Source organism: Oryx dammah, unplaced genomic scaffold (genome assembly GCF_014754425.2).
Source record: "Oryx dammah isolate SB20612 unplaced genomic scaffold, SCBI_Odam_1.1 HiC_scaffold_19, whole genome shotgun sequence".
Classification (NCBI taxonomy): domain Eukaryota; kingdom Metazoa; phylum Chordata; class Mammalia; order Artiodactyla; family Bovidae; genus Oryx; species Oryx dammah.
The window spans coordinates 17,127,598-17,148,473 of NW_024070203.1; positions in this window are offsets into that span (position 1 = coordinate 17,127,598).

Here is a 20,876-nt window from a genome sequence, read left to right on the forward strand (position 1 = left end):
TGCAGTGTATCGATGTATAGTTCGAGGCATATGTTCCTTTTGTGCTGTGCTTACCAAATTGTACTAAAATCCTCCAGTTCCTATAAACTCTTGGATGCCATGAACTAAACCTCATTTGGGTGGCTTCAGCACCAAGGACAGTGCCTACCAGACCAGTTGTTCCTCAAAGCTCATGTGAAAGCTCAGGGTTCAAATAAGGTTCTTATTCAAAGAGGTGAAACCAGGATGGAAAGCCAAGCCTGGAGGATGCTAATCCTGTGCTCTAAAGAGAATGCATTAAGAAGGCTTAGCGGCCTCTTTCATCTCCATTGCACTAGAGCCATTCCAAATGGAATGCTCAATGAAGCCAATGAGTGGAGTCCTTCTGAACAATGGACATTCTAATATGGCCGCTTTCAGGAGAACACCTGCCGTCCCTCTCAACAGTTTTATGGATACAGGAGTGGGTTCTGTCTCATCTCCCTCCACAGCCACATCTCATTTACATGGAGCCTACTCAGAGTGATCCCTGATCTCTCAGTTACACTCAGTGCTTCCAAGTAAGTGCTTATGGCTGAAGTACAGTGCCTAAAAGTATGTGCTTTGGGATCCAGTTACATTTTTCATTTACTCCATTTGAACTTTGGTCAAATGACTTGCCCTTTCTGAGTCTTTTCCAGCTTAACATTAGGTTAATATCCCCCACCCCCAAGGTCATTTTAAGGGTCAAATAGTCCATGAATATGAAATATTTGGGAGAACTCCTGGTAAAGACTGATCACTCACTTAGTGACAGATCTTGTTATTAATGGTGATACTCAGAGTGTGTAATTTTGAGATTTAGTGAGATAGTGATAACCACGGGTTTGGCTCTATGTAGCTTTGGGACGCATTTGTGATGGTCTTGTAAAGTAAGAGGCAAATCAGCAGAGTAAACAAACTACGGCTAACTGAGCCTTGTGAAGTGGAGTCACTCAGTCATGTCCAACTCTTTGCGACCCCATGGACTGTAGCCTACTAGGCTCCTCCGTCCATGGGATTTTCCAGGCAAGAGTACTAGAGTGGGTTGCCATTTCCTTCTCCAGGGGATCTTCCCAACCCAGGGATCGAACCCAGGTCTCCCACATTGCAGGCAGATGCTTTACCATCTGAGCCACCAAGGTTACACAATATCTGTGCATGAGGACACTTTGAATAACTAGCTAAGAAATAATATTTGTAAAATGCAGTGTGATGTATGGCTCAGGAAGTGTCAAAGAGTTGGAGAGGAGGTTGTCTGGAAGGCTAGGGTGAGAGATGAAGCTAAAAAGTACCTTCAAGCCAGATCAGTGACGGCCTTGTGTGCTATGCCAAAGGGATGGACTTTAGTCTCCAGACATTGGGAAGCCAGTGGAGATGTTTGACAGAGAAAGTGGATAAAACTATTTTTCAGGGGTTGGGCCCAAGGGGAGCTGAGGGATTATTAGAGTAAGTTACTATATCACTGCCTTTCATTCTTAGACTCCAGAGAGTAAAGGATTCCCCTTGAGACAATGTCCTCTTAATTGACTCTTTATACTAATTAACTGCATCTTGACCTTCTATCTTCAGCCATTTAAATCACTGATGATCTCCTGCAAAGGCCTATTCAGCTTTGCTCTTTGGGAAGCTTCATGGAAAGTGGAAGGGACCCTGTCATGAATCAGAGACCTGTCCCAACCCAATTTCTGCTGCTTCTTTGCTGTGTCCTGGGGTGTCTCTTAACCTGCCATGGTTTCAGTGCCAAATTCTATATTGAGGGAGGCAGCCTAGCAGTTTCCCCACCAGGCAAAAATTCTGTGATTAAATCCTTTGACACTGTCACCACAGACAGCTAAACTGTAGAGCTTCGCAGGAAGGTCAGAGTCAGTTCAACAACCCAGGGAGGAAACTGCTACTTAGTTTAGAACTGCTCCAGACCAGACACCATGCAAGGCCCTTAGCTCAGGTGACATAGCTCACCAACCCAGGTTTACAAGGGATGTAGCTCTTTTTCTGACTTTGAACTTCATTTCTATTCTAATCTCCAGGTTATAAAATAGCAGCCATAGAGTCCAGAATCTCTCCTTACTCTTCTGTGAGGTTGAAGCCAAGTTCTTGAGCTTGCAGAAAGTCACAGTATTGGAGGTGAGGGTGGAGGTTGGGAGATGGAATTGTTTAATCCTTGGTTATTATTTGCCCTCATCAACATCATTTGAATTTTGTATCTTCTTACAGGAGCCTTAGTCTTAACCTCTCAGCTCTTAGCCCAGGGATTCCTTCCATGTCTGGCTCCATGAAGACTTTAAGGTCCTTTTTCTAGGACACCTGTCAGTGCCTGGAAAACACTGAGGACTTGCTGCGTCCCCCAGCCTGATCCAGGATGAGCAGATACAGGGGCAGTCTGCACAGAGATTCTTCCAGGTCATCAGGAGAGACTCATTGTCTCTGTAAGTAGGGACACCTGGCTAAGTGTGCAGGTGGGGAAGAGCATGGAACCTCTTACAGGGAGTGTGCCATCTTTCCTCCTTTCAACTCTCTCTCAAATTGCCCTGTTCCAGTCAAACATTGGTAGTTTCTAGTTTAAAGAGGGGGAAGAATAGATTACCCTGTAATGTTCTAAAGCTACTATTCAGGCTGGAATTCCTAGACTTTTGAAACTCCAAAATGTTTGCTGTCAAATTTTGGTCTTTCTCATTACATTCAAAAGTCGGTTTTGAAACTTAAAATCAGGGACCCAATTTTATCTTTCTGTGTCTGCAATTTAAATGCACCATCTCTCTTCTGGGACTGGGGAAGGCTGGATGCCTAGTGGCCCAAAATGAAAGACAGTGCTGGGACAGTCATCTGCACGGAAGAGGGAAGCTCTTTATATTTCAGAGTTTTACTCTGTTCGTATTATTTCCTGTAATCATCACTTCCACGACCCTTGTGGGGGAGCCATGCTGGCCCATTATGGTTTTGATTTTATAGATGAAAAAACTGAGGGTTAGTGGGTAGATGACTTGTCACAGGTCACATCCTTACAAAGACAAATCAAAAATCCTGTGTGTTCATTATTTAGGTGGAAACTGAATGAGCTGCCCCAAGGGTTAATGAGCTTCCCATTTTGTGGTGCGTGTGTGTGTGTGTGTGCATGTGCATGTGACCCAAGGGATTAAAAAAAAAAATTGGCTGCTCCAGGGCTTAGTTGCAGCTCACAGGATCTGTGTTGCCACATGTGGGATCTCAGTTGCAGCAGGTGGGATCTGGTTCCCCAAGCATGGATTGAACCTGGGCTCCCCTTGCATTGGGAGGGTAGAGTCTTAACCACTGGACATCAGGGAAGTGCCCCCCCTCACCACCACCAAGGAATTTTAAGTGGCTTGAATTATTGGTTATCCCAGCAGTTCCTCAGGATCTTGATTTAAAGTCACTGATCTATAGACACATTTCTCAAGCTGTAGAAGTTTGGATTCTTCATGTTCTCACCTTTGGAAATACAGGAGGTAAGGTGTTGAGAGGTAAGGGTTGTTGGCTTAGCCAAGGTAAACAGGGAGGTGAAAAGCACTCGTTACCTTCTCCCCTGAATTGCTATGCGTTTTATTGTGTCATCTCACAAGGTCTCAAATGCATGAGGAGGGGCACGTTGTTGGCCTTGCTAGAAAGTGGCAATGGGGCCTGTCAAACTGTAGGCTCAAAGAAGAGAATTGGTTGAAAGAATATGTGTTTTTATTCCAACACTTCTCTTTGAACACAGAAATGAGCAGCTTACAGATTTATGTTGAAATTGTTAGCAGTGTTCAAGAGAAAAGTGTCTTTTGCCATTCTTTTCTTTATCCTATTTATCATTTATTTAATAAAGAGTAGTGACATAGTCCCAGTTGAGCTATTCCAAATCCTGAAAGATGATGCTGTGAAAGTGTTGCACTCAATATGCCAGCAAATTTGGAAAACTCAGCAGTGGCCACAGGACTGGAAAAGGTTAGTTTTCATTCCAATCCCCAAAAAAGGCAATGCCAAAGAATGTTCAAACTACCACACAATTGCACTCATCCCACACGCTAGTAAAGCAATGCTCAAAATTCTCCAAGCCAGGCTTCAGCAATACATGAACTGTGAACATCCAGATGTTCAAACTGGTTTTAGAAAAGTCAGAGGAACAAGAGATCAAATTGCCAACATCTGCTGGATCATCAAAAAAGTAAGAGAGTTACAGGAAAACATCTATTTCTGCTTTACTGACTATGCCAAAGCCTTTGACTGTGTGGATCACAACAAACTATGGAAAATCCTGAAAGAGATGGGAATACCAGACCACCTGACCTGCCTCTTGAGAAACCTATATGCAGGTCAGGAAGCAACAGTTAGAACTGGACATGGAACAACAGACTGGTTCCAAATAGGAAAAGGAGTACATCAAGGCTGTATATTGTCACCCTGCTTATTTAACTTATATGCAGAGTACATCATGAGAAATGCTGGGCTGGAAGAAGCACAAGCTGAAATCAATATTGCTGGGAGAAATGTCAATAACCTCAGATATGCAGATGACACCACCCTTATGGCAGAAAGTGAAGAGGAACTAAAAAGCCTCTTGATGAAAGTGAAAGAGGAAACTTAAAAAGTTGGCTTAAAGCTCAATGTTCAGAAAACGAAGATCATGGCATCCAGTCCCATCGCTTCATGGGAAATAGATGGGGAAACAGTGGAAACTATGTCAGACTTTATTTTTTTTGGCTCCAGAATTACTGCAGATGGTGATTGCAGCCATGAAATTAAAAGATGCTTACTCCTTGGAAGGAAAGTTATGACCAACCTAGATAGCATATTGAAAAGCAGAGACATTACTTTGCCAACAAAGGTCTGTCTAGTCAAGGCTAAGGTTTTTCCAGTGGTCATGTATGGATGTGAGAGTTGGACTGTGAAGAAAGCTGAGCACCGAAGAATTGATGCTCTTGAACTGTGGTGTTGGAGAAGACTCTTGAGAGTCCCTTGGACTGCAAGGAGATCCAACTAGTCCATTCTAAAGGAAATCAGTCCTGGGTGTTCATTGGAAGGACTGATGCTAAAGCTGAAACTCTAATACTTTTGCCACCTCATGCGAAGAGTTGACTCATTGGAAAGGACTGATGCTGGGAGGGATTGGGGGGAGGAGGAGAAGGGGTTGACGGAGGATGAGATAGCTGGATGGCATCACCGACTCGATGGATGTGAGTCTGAGTGAACTCCGGGAGTTGGTGATGGACAGGGAGGCCTGGCATGCTGCGATTCATGGGGTCGCAAAGATTCGGACACGACTGAGCAACCGCATGAACTGAACTGAGTAACATAGTTGAGGGCGCCCCAGGTGGTCCTAGTGGTAAAGATCCTGCCTGCCAATGCAAGAGACATAAGAGGCACAGGTTTGTTTTTTTTTTAATTGCACTCTTTTATTTACAGAAAACACAGATAAAGCATTTCAATGTTCATTTAGCAAACTGAACCGCTCTTTTTTGTTTTCTTTTTTGGCACAAAGAAATATCACAGATGGACCCCAAGATCAATCAGAAAACCATAATATTTATCCGCCATCACTGGTCCAGGGGCAGCCACAAAACTCAGACAGACAGACAGCGTTGCCACAGGTTTAATCCCTGTGTTGGGAAGATCCCCTGGAGGAGGGCATGGAAACCCACTCCAGTATTCTTGCCTGGAGAATCCCTGTGAACAGAGGAGCCTGGGGGGCTCTAATCCATAGGGTCACACAGAGTAGGACACGACTGAAGTGGCTTAGCATGCACGCATGACATACTCAAAAGCTAGACGAGAGAAGATTTCATCCTTCTCCCACTTGAGTTTGTGGCATTTTTGGAGAAAAATTAATAATTTAAGGCAGACAAATGCTTGAGGTTCTTCCAAGATCTAGAAGAAAGGATGTTTAGACTGAACAGGGGTCTTTGGGGCAGATGTCCTATGTTACAGGATAGGATGCCCTTTCACATGGGTTGTTAAAAATAAGGAGCAAGTGTATGGCACAGGGAACTCTGCTCAACATTCTGTAACAACTTAATTTGGGGAAAGCACTTGAAAAAGAATAGATACATATATATGTATAACGTTTGTTGTTCACCTGAACACAACATTGTTAATCAATGGTACTCCAATATAAAACAAAAAATTTTAAAAAAAGAACACTTAATTAGCTAGAGGAAACTGTAAGCAAGGTGTCAAGACAACCCTCAGAATGAGAGAAAATAATAGGAAATTAGACAACTGTCAAAGGACTAATCTCCAAAATATATAAGCAGCTCATGAAGCTCAGTACTAGAAAAGCAAAGAACCCAATCAAAAAGTGAGCAGAAGCCTTAAACAGATGTTTCTCTAAAGAAGACATACAGATAGCTAATCAACACATGAAAAGATGCTCAATGACGCTCATTACTGGAGAAATGCAAATCAAAACTACAGTGAGGTATCATCTCACACTGATCAGCATGGACATCATCGAAAGGTGTGCAAACAATAAATACTCAAGAAGATGTGGAGAAAATGGTACAGCCACTAAGGAGAATAGTATGGAGATTCCTTTAAAAACCAGGAATATTTAAAAAATGAATAAAGAAAAATCTAGGAATAAAACTACGATATGACCCAGTGATTCCACTACTGGGCATATACCCTGAGGAAGCCATAATTGAAGAAGACACATGTACCCCAGTGTTCATTGCAGCACTATTTACAGTAGCTAGGACTTGGAAGCAACTTAGGTGTCCATCGACAGATGAATCGGTAAAGAAGTTTTTGTACATATACACGATGAGAAATTACTCAGCTATAAAAAGGAGTGCCTTTGAGTTGGTTCTAATTAGATGAATGAACCTAGAGCCTATTATACAGAGTGAAGTAAGTCAGAAAGAGAAAGACAAATGTTATGTATTAACACATACATATGGAATCTAGAAAGATAGTACTGAGGAATCTACCCAAGGGCAGCAACAGAAACAGATCAGACTTTGGGATACAGTGGGGGAGGGAGAAGGTGTGATGATTTGAGAGAGTAGCATTGAAACATGTACATTACCATATATAAAATAGATAGCCAGTGGGAATTTGCCATATGGCGCAGGAAACCCAAGGCTGGTACTCTGTGACAACCTAGAAATGTGGGATGGGGAGGGAGGTGGGAGGGAGCCTTTTGAGGGAGGGAACGTATGTATACTATGGCTGATTCATGTTGAGGTATGGCAGAAACCATCACAATATTGTAAACTACCTGTCCTGAAGTTAAAAATTAAATTTAAGAAAAGAATTAACTAGGAACTTCCCTGGAGTTCCAGTGGTTAAGAATCCACTTTCCAATGCAGGGGGTGCCAATTTGATCCCTGGTCAGAGAGCTAAAATCCCTCGTGCCTTGAACCAAAATAGACCAAAACACAAAACAGAAGCAATGTTGTAACAAATTCAGTAGCGGCTTTAAAAATGGTCCATCAAAAAAAAAAAAAAAGTCTTAAAAGAATTAAGCATAAGGTGGGAAGGAAGCAGAGGGAACAGATGAGCAAAGACTTGGAAGTATGAACAGATGGTGAGATGGAGGAAACCTAAGCTGGGAAGTATCAACAAGGCAGGAAGGACAGGGTGGTGGTGCGGAAAGAAGGCGGAACGCAGGAAGGAGAGAGTTAAGAAGAAAGCTCTTCATTAATGTGATTGTAAAACCTGTTCATTGCCCAAGAGCTTTGTGCCCCAGGAAGGCGAGAAGCCGTGAGAATGAAATAAGAAGCTGTGGACTTGTAAAACTTTCAAAGTGAAAGGAGCACAGTTGGGGTCACCCAGCCATAGAGAGAGAAGGCTCAATAGTTCCCACTGACTGCACCTCCCTCTGTGCTAGATATTGTCTATCTCAGCCCAGCTGGTCCCGAAAGCAGAACTAGAGACAAAGGCCTGTGTGCCCATAGTTCTGGGGAGTGATTCCAAGGAAGGAGGGCCAGCCCGTGGAGGGGCTACCTGGAGCCAATTCTACCCACAGTGGTTCCACACTCCCACGGGCACCATAGAGCTTCACCTGAAAGCCAGCTTACATTGCATTTCTGATGCCCATCCTGGGTGGCAGGAGAGAGGAGACTGTTTATTCATTGTCCTGCCTGCCTGTGGTCAAGGTTTGTTCCCCAGCAAAGTAACCCCTGCGCTTCCAGACTGGACATGCATGAGGTCAAGCAGGTGGGAGGAGGGAGGGGTGTGGTAAGAATCAGGCAAGGTGAACAAAGATCTGTCTCATCATGCATTATACATGTATGTGTCTGTGTGTGCATATGTATATATGTATCTATCTGTGTGTGTATATATGTGTGTGTGTGTACATGTATCTTTATATATATGTATGTGTAAATACAGGTGTTTCGCCTCATGGGTTCTGTTTACTCCTATGAATTTTATTCCTTTTCGCATTGTTCATTGTTAGTGTATAAAAACGGAAATGATTTTGCATGTTGATTTGTATCTGCAACCTTGCTATATGCATTTAATTGCTCTGAAAATGTGTGTGTATCCTGCTGTTTGTGTATGTGTGTGTGTTTATGTGTGTGATGAACTGTAGTGGTTTCTACATACAAGATAATGACATCTGCAAACAGAGAAAATATTACTCTGTCCTTCCATATGTGGATGCCTTAGTATCTCTTTTTCTTGCCTAACTGCTCTGGCTAGGAATTGCTGTACTATGTTGAATAGAAGTGGCAAAAGCAGGCATCCTTCTTTTGTTCATGTCTGTGTAGAGGAGGTTTTCAGGGTTTACCTTACTGAGTTTGATTACAGCTATGGGTTTTCCATGTCCTTTATTAAACTAAAGGGTTTTTTTTAAGAATCAGGCAAGATGAGATCGGATTCCACCTACAGGCATGAAGGTGATTGGAGCCCAAACAGTTCTGTCTGCCCTGAGATGGTTGGAATCAGAGCCGGGTGAGGCCAAGAGGGTCTGAAACAGCCTGCAGAAAGCATCTAATAGGCATGCTGTATTCGTTTCCTATGCTTTGAAATCAATGAGCACAAAGACTATCAGCTTGAAAGAGCAAACGTGTATTATCTCTCAGTGCCCGTGGGTCAGGCGGGTGGTTATGGCTCAGCCAGGTAGTCTAGCCCAGGTCTCTCACCCGGGTGCCACTAAGGTGCTGTCTGGGGCTCCATTCCTTTTAAGGATGGTCCCCTGCCCGGTTCACTCAAAAGTCATTGGCAGGATTTGGGTCCCACAGACTGTTGGCTGGGGATGTCCCTCAGTCCCTTTATGGCTGGCCCTTGCCGTGGGGCAGCTTACGACCCTGCGGCGGGTTTATCTGGCAGAACAAGAGAGGACAAGCAGAGTGGAACCAGGATGTATGAGGTCTTGGAAGAGGATCCACAAGGGCATGGATCCCGGGAGATGGGGTTCCTGGGGCCGTCTTAGCGGCGGCCTGCCACACAGACTCTTGCATTCAATATTTACAGTCATCCCGGGAACACAATCCTCTTATGCCACTGAGGACATCAGCCCAGAGGCCTTTCAGCCCTTCCTGGGCCCGGAGCCCATCCTGATAACTTCAGCCCCATTGCACTCTGCTTTCTTCAGCTATACTGTGGGCACTGTGGCTGTACCAGGTGACACCCCAGTCATCCTGGCCTTGGTTCTACTATGTCTGCTGCGGAACCTCCCACTTCGACCACCAGAGTAAAATGCAGGCAGTGTTGTCTTCCACCATGAAAGGCAGTTTAGAGTGTGTGCGCCCCTGAGGCTAGACTTTAGGGTGTAAATCTCCATTCTATGATCCAGAGCAACTGCAGTCAACTCTCAGCTTTCCATTTCCTCCACTTAAACAGAATAGTGTTTTTACTCATCTCATAATGCCGTTTTGAAGATTGGTTAGTTTAATATACAAAACTGTGAAACAATGCAGAATTTTCATGGCATATGATTTTCTTTTTTAAAAAACATGTATTGTTTTATTTGGCTTCTCTGTCTTAGTTGCGGCATGTGGGATCTTTAGTTGCAGCACACGAACTCTTACATGAGGCATCCGGGATCCAGTTCCCTGACCAGGGATCAAACCTGAGCCCGCTGCACTGGGAGCCTGGAGTCTTAGCTACTGGACCACCAGGGAATTCCCTATAATTTTCACTGTATACACTCTACCCAGAATTTCTCAACCTTGATACTACCATATTGAAGTTCGTTGCATCTCAGGCCTCTACTCACTACATGCCAGTGACTCTCTCTAGTTCTAAGAGCCCAAAATGCCTCCAGATATTGCCAGAAAAAATGGCCTTTTCTCCAGTTGAGGACTTCTTTCCTGTGCTAATCAAATCTCAGGAATTTTTTTTTTAAATGAATGGCTGGATGGATGTTGAGGGTTGTATGCCTTCCGGGAAAGGAATGGGTAGAGAGAGCTGCGGAGGAGTGTGTAGAATGTGCTGAAGGGGAGTGTTTCAGGGTCACTGTGTCCTGAGCACTGTGGCCTGGCTCTCCACTGGCATTGGGAAGCCTCTTCTGCTGTTTGGTGTCCAGTTTCGTCACCTATAGAACCCATTCTTGTTTGGATTGTTATAAAAAGTCCTTTTTTGTATTGTTGTAAGGTTTAAATCAAATAATCTCTATGTAACACTGTGAATAAAGTTTACTTTTCATAGCAGCACAATCCTTTTCATAGGAATACTCTGAAGTGGGATTGCTAGATAATATATTAGCTCTGGATTTGATTTTTGAAGGACCTCTATACTGTTTTCCCTAATGGCTGCACCTATTTACCTTCCCACTGTGTTTGCTTCTTGAATGTGAATTCTGTTTCCAAATAAAATAATAGATCCCTGATCTGTAAGTGTCCAGGCTTTACAGGACCTAGAACAATACCAGAAATATCCTTGTGTCACACCCACAGGAAAGGTTGTTTGTGTCTGAAAGGAAATGTTCCTGGTAATTCTGAGTCTGCAGGCTCCTAAAACCCCCATGAATTAGGAGTTTACCCTTGACTGTTCTTTCTTTTTCTCTGTGCACAAGAACCCTTTTGTTTGGAGAGCTTCTGCCAATTCTCCCTAACACGCGCACACACACACACACACACACACACACACACACACTCATGCCAGGGACACACACATAGTAAACGCTCAGTAACTGTTTATACACCTCTTGACTGGCCTGTGAACAATATAAATATCTGTGAAAGAGAGAGCTCACCCAGGAAAACCAAGGCTAGCTTCCCAGAGCTCTACTTTCTGTGAAGATCCACCTAAGCCAGGTGGTGCTCAAAAGTGATGAGGTGAGTTCACGTTCCCCTAAAATGTGTCACCCAGAGGTGATACTTCTTGTCCATCAGCCACATTCATCACCCAGCTCCTGAGAAAGGAAATGCAATTGGTCATGACCTCTGAAGGGAAAAAACATTGCATTCACTAGAAAGACTGGCCTCCTTAGACTTTCCAGGTCCCAACGCTGTGTCAGCTGGGGTTAAAAGGCCATTTTTCTTTCTTTTTGTTGAAGGCTGGGAAAATAGATGTGAAGATGTCTCTGGGACCAACATTTGGCTCAGAGCCTGGGCTGGTAAACAGATGGGTCCCTTGCAAGTGTGTGACTATCACTCAAGGAAGAAGGGTAATGTGAGTGCCATAGGGTTCCCATGTGCTTACTCCTGATTTTATAGTTATTCCTCTTCTGTCTGGAGCTGGAGGTGGGAATTCAGAGGAACCAGCCAAGGCTCAGAAAGTGTCCGTGATGTGCTCGGGTTGCAGAGCTGGTAAATGAGAATTTCCTTATCTTTAATGGGAATTCGATCATATTATTTAATAGTTTTTCTCAAGAAGTGGACTGTAGTCTATTAGTCCAGGTGATAACCTACAAAATAGGATTATCACAATCAAGGAAGGTAGAGAGATACCTTGTACTAGATTTGCTTGGATTGTCACAGAGGAAATTGTCTTATTAAAGGCTCTGACAAGTCCTGCAGTCTTGACAGCTGCCTAACGCAGTTTCTCCTAAGCTTGGGTGAGCATGGAGACCTCCTTGATATAATGCCAACAAATATTTCATATATAAAAGAGTATCCAGGCTCAAAATTTTATAAAAATGTGCTCTGTTAGATAATCTTAGAGGACTAAGAGGTCTTTCATTGGACTTCAAACATTTTGTGAGTTTCCTAAGTCGCCAGCTTGCCCACTCAGCACTGTGAAATGTCTCGACACGGCTGATGGCTTAGTTTCTGCAAACTCACCAGATGTTTGACAGCAAACTGCACATAGTCCGCCAATGTTTCCATTCTTCATCTTAGACAGCATTTCTCAAACCTTCTTAGAACAGGGACCCATGTCCAGGGCAACTTAAAATGTGGGATAGGGAGGTGCCTAAAGTCAGGGGAAAGAGTCCCTGCCCATAAGTGTGCAGTGAGACTGAGTAGCCTTGGGGGGAAATGGCCATTGCGGCCTTGCAAGGTAGCAGTTCCCTGTCTCTGGGGGGTTTAAACACGGGGTGAGCAGCGGCTTGCTAAGGAATCAGAGGGGATTCCTTGGGTTGGAAGCTTCGTCTCCACATTTGGGGTTCTGCTGGAAGAGTAGGCGTCTGACCTACTTTCCCTGATGTATCTCTCCCTGTCCTCCTCCTCTCTTTCTTCCTTTCCTCCTACTTCCATCCAGAGGTGGTGGGTGGCAGGTGAGCCTGGGATAAACCAGGGTTTCGCATCAGCCTTGTGGAAATGACCAGGTTTCAGGTCCACCACCTGCACACTGTATCCTGCTCCCCAGCCTTTCCAGAACTGATAACAGGGAGCATGCCATTCTAGACGGGCTCTGGGTAAATGGCCGCGTGGTCTCCTGGTCCGGGACACTCATGTTCTCCCCGAGTCCCATCCTAGCTGTGATATCTCTGGCTTCAGCACTAGCCAGCCTTCCTTTTGACCTCAAGCAGAACGCCACCCTGGGCTTCCCTGGTAGCTCAGTTGGTAAAGAATCCGCTTGCAATGCAGAAGACCCCAGTTCGATTCCTGGATCGGGACTATCCCCTTGGAGAAGGAATAGGGTACCCACTCCATTATTCTTGGGCTTCCCTGGTGGCTCAGACGGTAAAGAATCTGCCTGCAATGTGGGAGACCTGGGTTCGATCCCTGGGTTGGGAAGATCCCCTGGAGGAGGACATGTCAACCCACTCCAGTATTCTTGCCTGGAGAATCCCAGGGACAGAGGAGCCTGGCGGGCCACAGTCATGGGGTCACAAAGAGTTGGACATGACTGAGTGACTAAGCACAGCACAGCACACAGAATCCCCACCAAGTCTTGCGATGCAGCCAGAACACCTGAACCTACATTCCAAAGAGAAGCCAGCACAGGGGAAATCTTTCACCCCAAACAGCCATCCATGCATGCATGCTAAATTGCCTCAGTTGTGTCCAACTCTGTGCAACCCAAGAACTGTAGCCCACCAGACTCCTCTGTCCGTGGGATTCTCCAAGAAAGAATACTGGAGTGGGTCACCATGCCCTCCTCCAGGGGATCTTCCCAACCCAGGGACTGAACCCTCGTCTCTTATGTCTCCTGCACTGGCAGGCAGGTTCTTTACCTCTTGCGCCACCTGGGAAGCCCCACACCTCCATCCACCTATCTGATATTTATTGAATCTTTACACAGTGCTAAGTACTCTTCAGAGCCCCTGAGGAATTAGATATGAAAAAACCAAGTCCCCGAGGCTTCTGGCCCGATGGGGAAGACAAGCAAACGAGGAATTATCTATGCCCTGGATAAATATGATGATGCACTTCCAGGCACTGGGGGGTCAGAGAGGATGAATGCTGATTAAAGGCCGGTTTTCAGGAGAAAATTAAAAGTATGTGGTTTGCTGGGTAGTTTCAGCAGATAATGATATGTGTTCATGGCTTTGCTTTATAACCTTGCCAAGGGCATACTTTTCACCTGCAAGGTCAGGTGGCCTCAAGGATTCCTTTGTAATCAGGACTCTGTTGTTTTTCTGTGTGATACCCTCTGCAGTGGGGATTGGATGACTCTGATTTGAATATTTCAGTAGTGAATTTTGCTATGAATGTGAAGTCTGTGTCAGTCATGTTCAGAGTAGCCATCAGCCTGGGAAGATATTCAATATTGATTATAGTTTATCTGTTTGTTTTGTAAGCCTTTATTGGGGACCCAGGGTGCCCAGCATTGTTCCAGGCCCTCAATAAGCAAAACTGAAATTCTGTTTATTTTTTATTGATTTATCTTATTAAGCTTTTTACTTTGTATTGGAGTATAGCTGATTAATAATATGATAGTTTCAGGTGGACAGCAAAGGGACTCAGCCATACATATACATGTATCCGTTCTTGCCCAAACTCCCCAGTTCAGTTCAGTTCAGTTCAGTCGTTCAGTCGTGTCCGACTCTCTGTGACCCCATGGACCACAGCACGTCAGGCCTCCCTGTCCATCATCAACTCTCGGAGTTTGCTCAAACTCATGTGCATTGCATCAGTGATGCCATCCAACCATCTCATCCTCTGTCGTCCCCTTCTCCTCCTGCCCTCAATCTTTCCCAGCATCAGGGTCTTTTCCAATGAGTCGGTTCTTTGCATCAGGTGGCCAAAGTATTGGAGTTTCAGCTTCAACATCAGTCCTGTCAATGAATATTCAGGACTGATCTCCTTTACAATGGACTGGTTGGATCTCTTTGCAGTCCAAGGGACTCTCAAGAGTCTTCTCCAACACCACAGTTCAAAAGCATCAATTCTTTGGCCCTCAGCTTTCTTTATAGTCCAACTCTCACATCCATACATGACTAGTGGAAAAACCCCAAACTCTCCTCCCTACTGTATAGCACAGGGAACTCTGCTCAATGTTATGTGGCAGCCTGGATGGGAGGGGAGTTTGTTCAGTTTTTTAAATAATAGACTTTCCCCGCAAGGAACTCCTACAAAAGCCCTCCCTCCCCCTCTGTAAAACAGAGAAGAGGCTTGATCTGCTGATGGTAGTAGGGGTGGGAGAATCTTTGAGTTCCACCTACTTGGTTACCTTGAATTCTCTTCATGAGTTCTAAGAATGGGTTCTCCCCTGCCCTGGGGTTTTAGGCATACTATCTGAAAACCACTCATGTTGAGAGAAAAGGACTGGGGGAGAGATTAGCACTCAGCCTCTATTTCAGACCAGCTAGACTGAATCCTTCTCTGACGCTTGGCTGAAATAATTCATCTGTCTGAGCCTCCATTGCATTCTTTGTAAATGGGCAGTGATCATGCGATCATGAGGTATCTCTTAGGGGGTTGCCATGGACCAGAGAATGTCTTGTTCATATCTGGTCACTTCTGAGCCTGAGTGAGGACCTGTTAACAATTCTGCCAGGACAGTAGATGTCAACTGGGATGTTCCCTGGAAAATAAAGACACGCAGGTTCCTTAAGATGACAATATGTGATAGGACCTAAATGGGTGTTTCTTTAAACAGATATTATTATTGCTTCTATTTGTTATTGTTTTTCAGTCACTAAGTGGTGTCTGAGTCTTTGGGACCCCCGTGAACTGGAGCACACCAGCCTTCCCTGTCCTTCACTACCTCCTGGATTTTGCTCAGATTCATGTCCATTGAGTCAGTGATGCCATCCAACCATCTCATCCTCTGTCGTCCCCTTCTCCTCCTGCCTTCAATCTTTCCAAGCATCAGGGTCTTTTCTAATGAGTCAGCTCTTCACATCAGGTGGCCAAATATTGGAGCTTTAGCTTTAGCATCAGTCCTTCCAATGACTATTCAGGGTTGATTTCCTTTAGGATTGACTGGTTTGATCTTGCAGTCCGAGGGACTCTCTCAAGAGTCTTCTCCAGCCCCACAGTTCAAAGGCATCAATTCTTCTGTTATTTAGTTGGCATCAGCTTGTTCCTATTCTTCTATCTACAGGGAGTTTGAGACCAAATATCCACAGCAAGGGGGTATGGTAGAATGAACTGTTCCAGCGTCTGGAGGAACCAGGTTCAAGTTCTAGTAAGAAAGTACATACTGTGCTCCTAGTCTGTCTTTGAACAAGAGTACTGGATGAGTACCCAAGGAATTGACTGGATGATGACTCGAGGGAAGCAGAGGCTGGAGACAGGGCCCGTGGGGGTGTGCCCTGAGCGCAGAGTGTGTTTAGCACTTTCTGTTGGGGTCTGAGTGCGAGTGTCTCAATAGCATATTTTCCATGGCTGCTCCAGAAAGCCTTTCACTACACGTTTAAAATGGTCACATTAGCATGCTGCCCTAAGATGAATGAAAGCCCTGCCCCCACACTTGGGGGATGTCGTCTGCCCATCCTTTGCTCCCTACACCACCTTCTCCCCCACCGCACCTGCCAGACCCTCTCACATCTGCCCTGTTCCCCAGTCAAGCCTTCAGTCCATACCCTGAGGTTGGGTTTGCAGGTTGATAAGCTGGACCCCTCCCTCTGGAGTCTCTGAACTTGAGTGATTTCTAGTAAAACCCATGGCTCGCTCTCCTGTGTACTGAGAGCATCTGTTACTAGCTCCCTGAGGCCTGCAGGCATGGGGAAGGAAGGTAACAAGGTTAAGTTGAGCAGATTTAATGGGAAAACCCATAGGAGAGCTGCTATTAATACTTTCAGCAGCATCCTTTTGGCTACGGATGTCCCTTACACCCTTGAAAAGCCAGTCAGTGCCTCTGCACTTACAGGCTGGAGTGTCTGTGCTGTGACTCCTCACTGCCCTGGTGGGTGCAGGATGGCAGTCTTTCCCTGTTTTATAGAAGATGTCAAGTAGCTGACCCAGCACCACACAGTCCTTGAGGAGCAGAGGTGCAGAACCTTGCTCCCAGGCTGTGTTGTCTGGAGCTGATGAAGACGAGCAGGCTGAAGTCCAGGAGAACCCCACGCTGAGCCAAGGATGGGCAGTGGTCCCTGGGGCTGCGGTGCACTTAGATGCCATGTCCAGGGGAGGGAGGGGGCTGCCCCGGCTGGTCCAGAAGACACCTTGGGGGTGCAGTGAGCAAGGGTTGTTGACAGCACCTCTCTCTTGTCTGGGGCCGAACGATCCCAGCACGTGCCATCTTCCGAGGAAAATGCTCTTAGGACATGAGTTCTGGTGTCAGACTCTTAAAGCTCTGTCCTATGGGAGAAGGAGGCTTAATCTGTGGATTCTAAACCACAGCAAGTGGAATCCAGGAGGGGCAGGCAGCCTTGACATCAGAGCTAAGACATAAGAAAATTATGAGTTATTTTCAGAATGAAGTAGTGTTTACTGAGCTGTTGGATAGGTGAGTTGCCTAGTACAATCGTGTGTGCTATTGGAGATGATATCTTTTCAACTGAGATAGAATTCACAAAACATCAACGTTACAACTTGAAGCATACAATTCAGGGGCCTTGAGCACATTCAGGGTCGTGCAAGCATCCGCTTTAATGCCACAACACCGTCACCGCCCTGGAGGGACAGCCTCTGCTCATTCAGCATCACTCACCGCCACGTCCCTCTCCAGTGCTTGGAAACCCCACACTGCCTTCTCTGTGCATATGCCTGTCCCGAACAGTTCCTATGAATGGAGTCATTCGATATGTGACCCTTTTGTGTCTGGCTTTAATGTTTTCAAGATCCATCCTCACCGTGGGGCTCGCACTCCGGCTCTCTGGCTCCAGATTTCCTGGAAACGTTTCACCTGTCACAGAGCCAGGCCCCATGTAGGATCACAGATGCACACGTGTGATCTCAGTCTACTGGAACAGCCTGCTGATTCGTGGGCAGCTCAAGATCGGGGGTGATTAACCACCTTGCTCTCCAAACCTGAGTGTGGACTGTACACCCTGGCTCAGGCACAAGGGAGCCGGGATCTGGGGCAACTCAGCCAAGGACACCTCCTTAGATACATGTTTGGTATGTTTCTGCGGATGCTCTGGTTACGTGACTAAATGAGCCACGTGCTCCCTACAGATGCTTGTGAGGGAGGGGCGTGCACGTCCTTTGGGGCAGAGGCAGGTGCTGGCTGGCAGTAGGTCCAGGCCAGGGAACCAGACGGGCTCCTGCTGATGCTCTCTGGGTTGGGAGACCAGGCGAGCTGAGGCAGAGCACCTTCAGCTCTGGGTGAGGTTCTCCTGTGTGTGCCAAGGTGGACAGAGTGGAAGCTTGTGGAGGAAAATCTGTGTTCGAATCTGCACTTCTGCCATGTACCTCAACTTCCCCAGTGCAACAGTTGTTATCCAGAAAGTTGCTGTGAGGTTTGGATAAATGACTGAGTGCATCCACAGACTATTTACAGAGCCCTCACTAACGGTATCTGGGAATCCCAGGTGGCCCAGTGGTAAACAGTCTACCTAAGAGAGAGATGCAGGTTGGATCCCCGGGTTGGGAACATTCCCTGGAGAAGGAGATGGCAACCCACTTCAGTACTCTTGCCTGGGAAATTCCATGGACAGAGTAGCCTGGCGGGCTACAGTCCGCGGGGTTGCAAAGAGTCGGACATGACTTAGCAAGTAAACAGCAGTCGCAGCACTAACAGTATCTAAGGGCTTTTGATGCTGGGGAGGAAGGACAAGTTGAATCTGCTCAGGCTCTAGTCCCTTTCTCATCCTCTCTACCTCATCCCCGTGTGCTGGGGACTTGGTAGTTTAGATGGAGGCTGAAAAGAATCAAGAATGAGTGTTCGCTAGTTCATATGGTCTTTTATAGCAGAGCTGTAAAGTGGCTGTCTTTAATTTTATCACTTTCTCTCCTTTATTCACTCTCAGTGATAATGGAGCCTGCCACATGCTGGCTACCATTCTTCCCTTATGGACACAAGGTCAAGGGTGCACACAGGGTTTAGAGGCCTGTGAAAGGAGCCCTCAGAGGTCCCAGAGCCCAAGGTCACACTGCTCAGTAAGGGGTAGAGCTAGCCTTCTGGTGCAAGTCTGCCCCCGAAGCCTGGGTTCTTTTCAGGAGGCAGAACTGCCCTTCCGTTGCACAGACGGGTAAACTGAGGTCCTTAAACAGAAAAATAAATTACATGAATTTTTGCCAGGGATACTGAGATTGAAGCCCTGATACCCTGCATCCTGTTTGCAGGTTATCAGTTGAATAACTGCCTTGATTTGTGAAGCACTGGCTGTGATCCAAAGGCCATGGTAGGGGTTTAACCTGTATTATTTTAGTCATCACAGGCATATGGGAAAAGGAAACTATTCCCTTTGTGCAATTAATGAAAATGAGGTGCTTCAGAGTTAAATCATCTGCCTAAACTTGTCTTTTTTTTAAGCAGCAGAGGGGTTAAGATCACACAAGTCTTTGTGAGTCAGAATTTTCCTGCTTTCTCCCCACAAAGCACAGGGACAAACAATCCACTTTCATATCCGAGTGCCCGGTGCCAAGCGTACTATTTGGCACTGAATGTGCACTCTGTAAATGTTTGTTGAGTAAATGAGACTTGATCCCAAGGAGACCCACCTGGGACCTGGGAGGATGACATTCATCATTATACATGCACCGATCCAAACTGAAATCTAACGGGACTGAATCTCAAAGAGGTCGGGTGATGCGCCAAGGCCATCCAGGTGGTGAGCGGCAGAGACTAGATGCAGAAGCTCAGGTGTGTCTGAGCATCACCTGCCCCAGCCCCCTCCCCCACCTTAGTGCTCCTTTGGCTTCTGAGCTCTGTCTGGCTTGGTGTGGAATATATCTGCAATGCAAAGTAGAAGACCTTCCACGCTAACCACTAACCCAGCAGTGTGCCGTCTCCCCACCAGGCTCCTTCTGTTTGGGGGCTGGCAGTTCTGCGGGGAATTCCTTAGAGGACCCAGAGACCATGAGGTGGCTAGAGAAGCAGAGATATGGCAGGGCAGTGCAAGCAAATTTCTCGGACAAGTGGAGACATTGAAATATAATCAAGGTAACTGCAGTCTTATTAGATAAATAGCACTTGGGATTCGGGGCATGTTTCCCTTGCAAACATGGGCCCACAGAGAAAGGCAAAGGCATTAACTTACTACATCAGGAATGTCCCGCTGGGTCAGTGGGGGTAGTTTAAAAAGAGTAGGGTGGAGAAAGGCAGAGAAATAGGGGAAAATGAAAGTCTTGAGAAGGGTCACAGTGACCTAATTGTACCACACTGTTAAATGATTTTCCTTAAATGGTTATATGTGTTCCTTCCCCCACCTTTCAGGAAATTGCATGAAGTACCAGCTTCCTTGTATGTGCACAGTGAAAGTCGTGCAGTTGTGTCTGACTCTTTGCAACCTCATGGACTATACAGTCTATGGAATTCTCCAGGCCAGATTACTGGAGTGCATAGCCATTCCCTTCTCCAAGGGATCTTCCCTACCTAGATATTGAACCCAGGTCTCCCACATTGCAGGCAGATTCTTTACCAGCTGAGCCACTAGGGAAACCCAAGAATACTGGAGTGGGTAGCCTGTCCCTTCTCCAGGGGATCTTCTTGACCCAGAAATCAAACTGGGGTCTCCTGCACTGCAGGCAGATTCTTTACCAGCTGAGCTCCAGGGAAGCCCTGTCTGTGCACAGCCTGCAGCTAACTCTGGCGCTGCTGTTTTCAGCCGCACAGACCTGAGTTGGGACCTGCCTGCACTCCAATGGGGACTCTCTGAGCCTCAGTGGACTCACCAGGAAAACTGGAACCTCTCAGGGCTGCTATGGGGTTGAGTGAGAGCTGATGCCAAGGACAAGGAACATGAGCTTCCATGCCATTAACAGGAGGAGGCTCTCCCAGGTCACCTAGCTCCGACTCTGCTCTCTGACAACAGGGAAGTTACTTACTTAGCCTCCCTGAGCCTCTATCCTCTCATCTGTCAAGTGGGGATAATGATCATAACCAGTCCCAGAACTGGTGGCAGGTTGATGTTGTGGTAAAGCGTGTAGACTCCTGGTCCCCAGTGGCCACTGAATAAACACTGGCTCATGACTATCTGCTCCACATCTCATGAGCTGGTGGCCCGTGGGACAAACTCATTCCACAAATGGACTTTGTTTAGACTGCAGATGGTC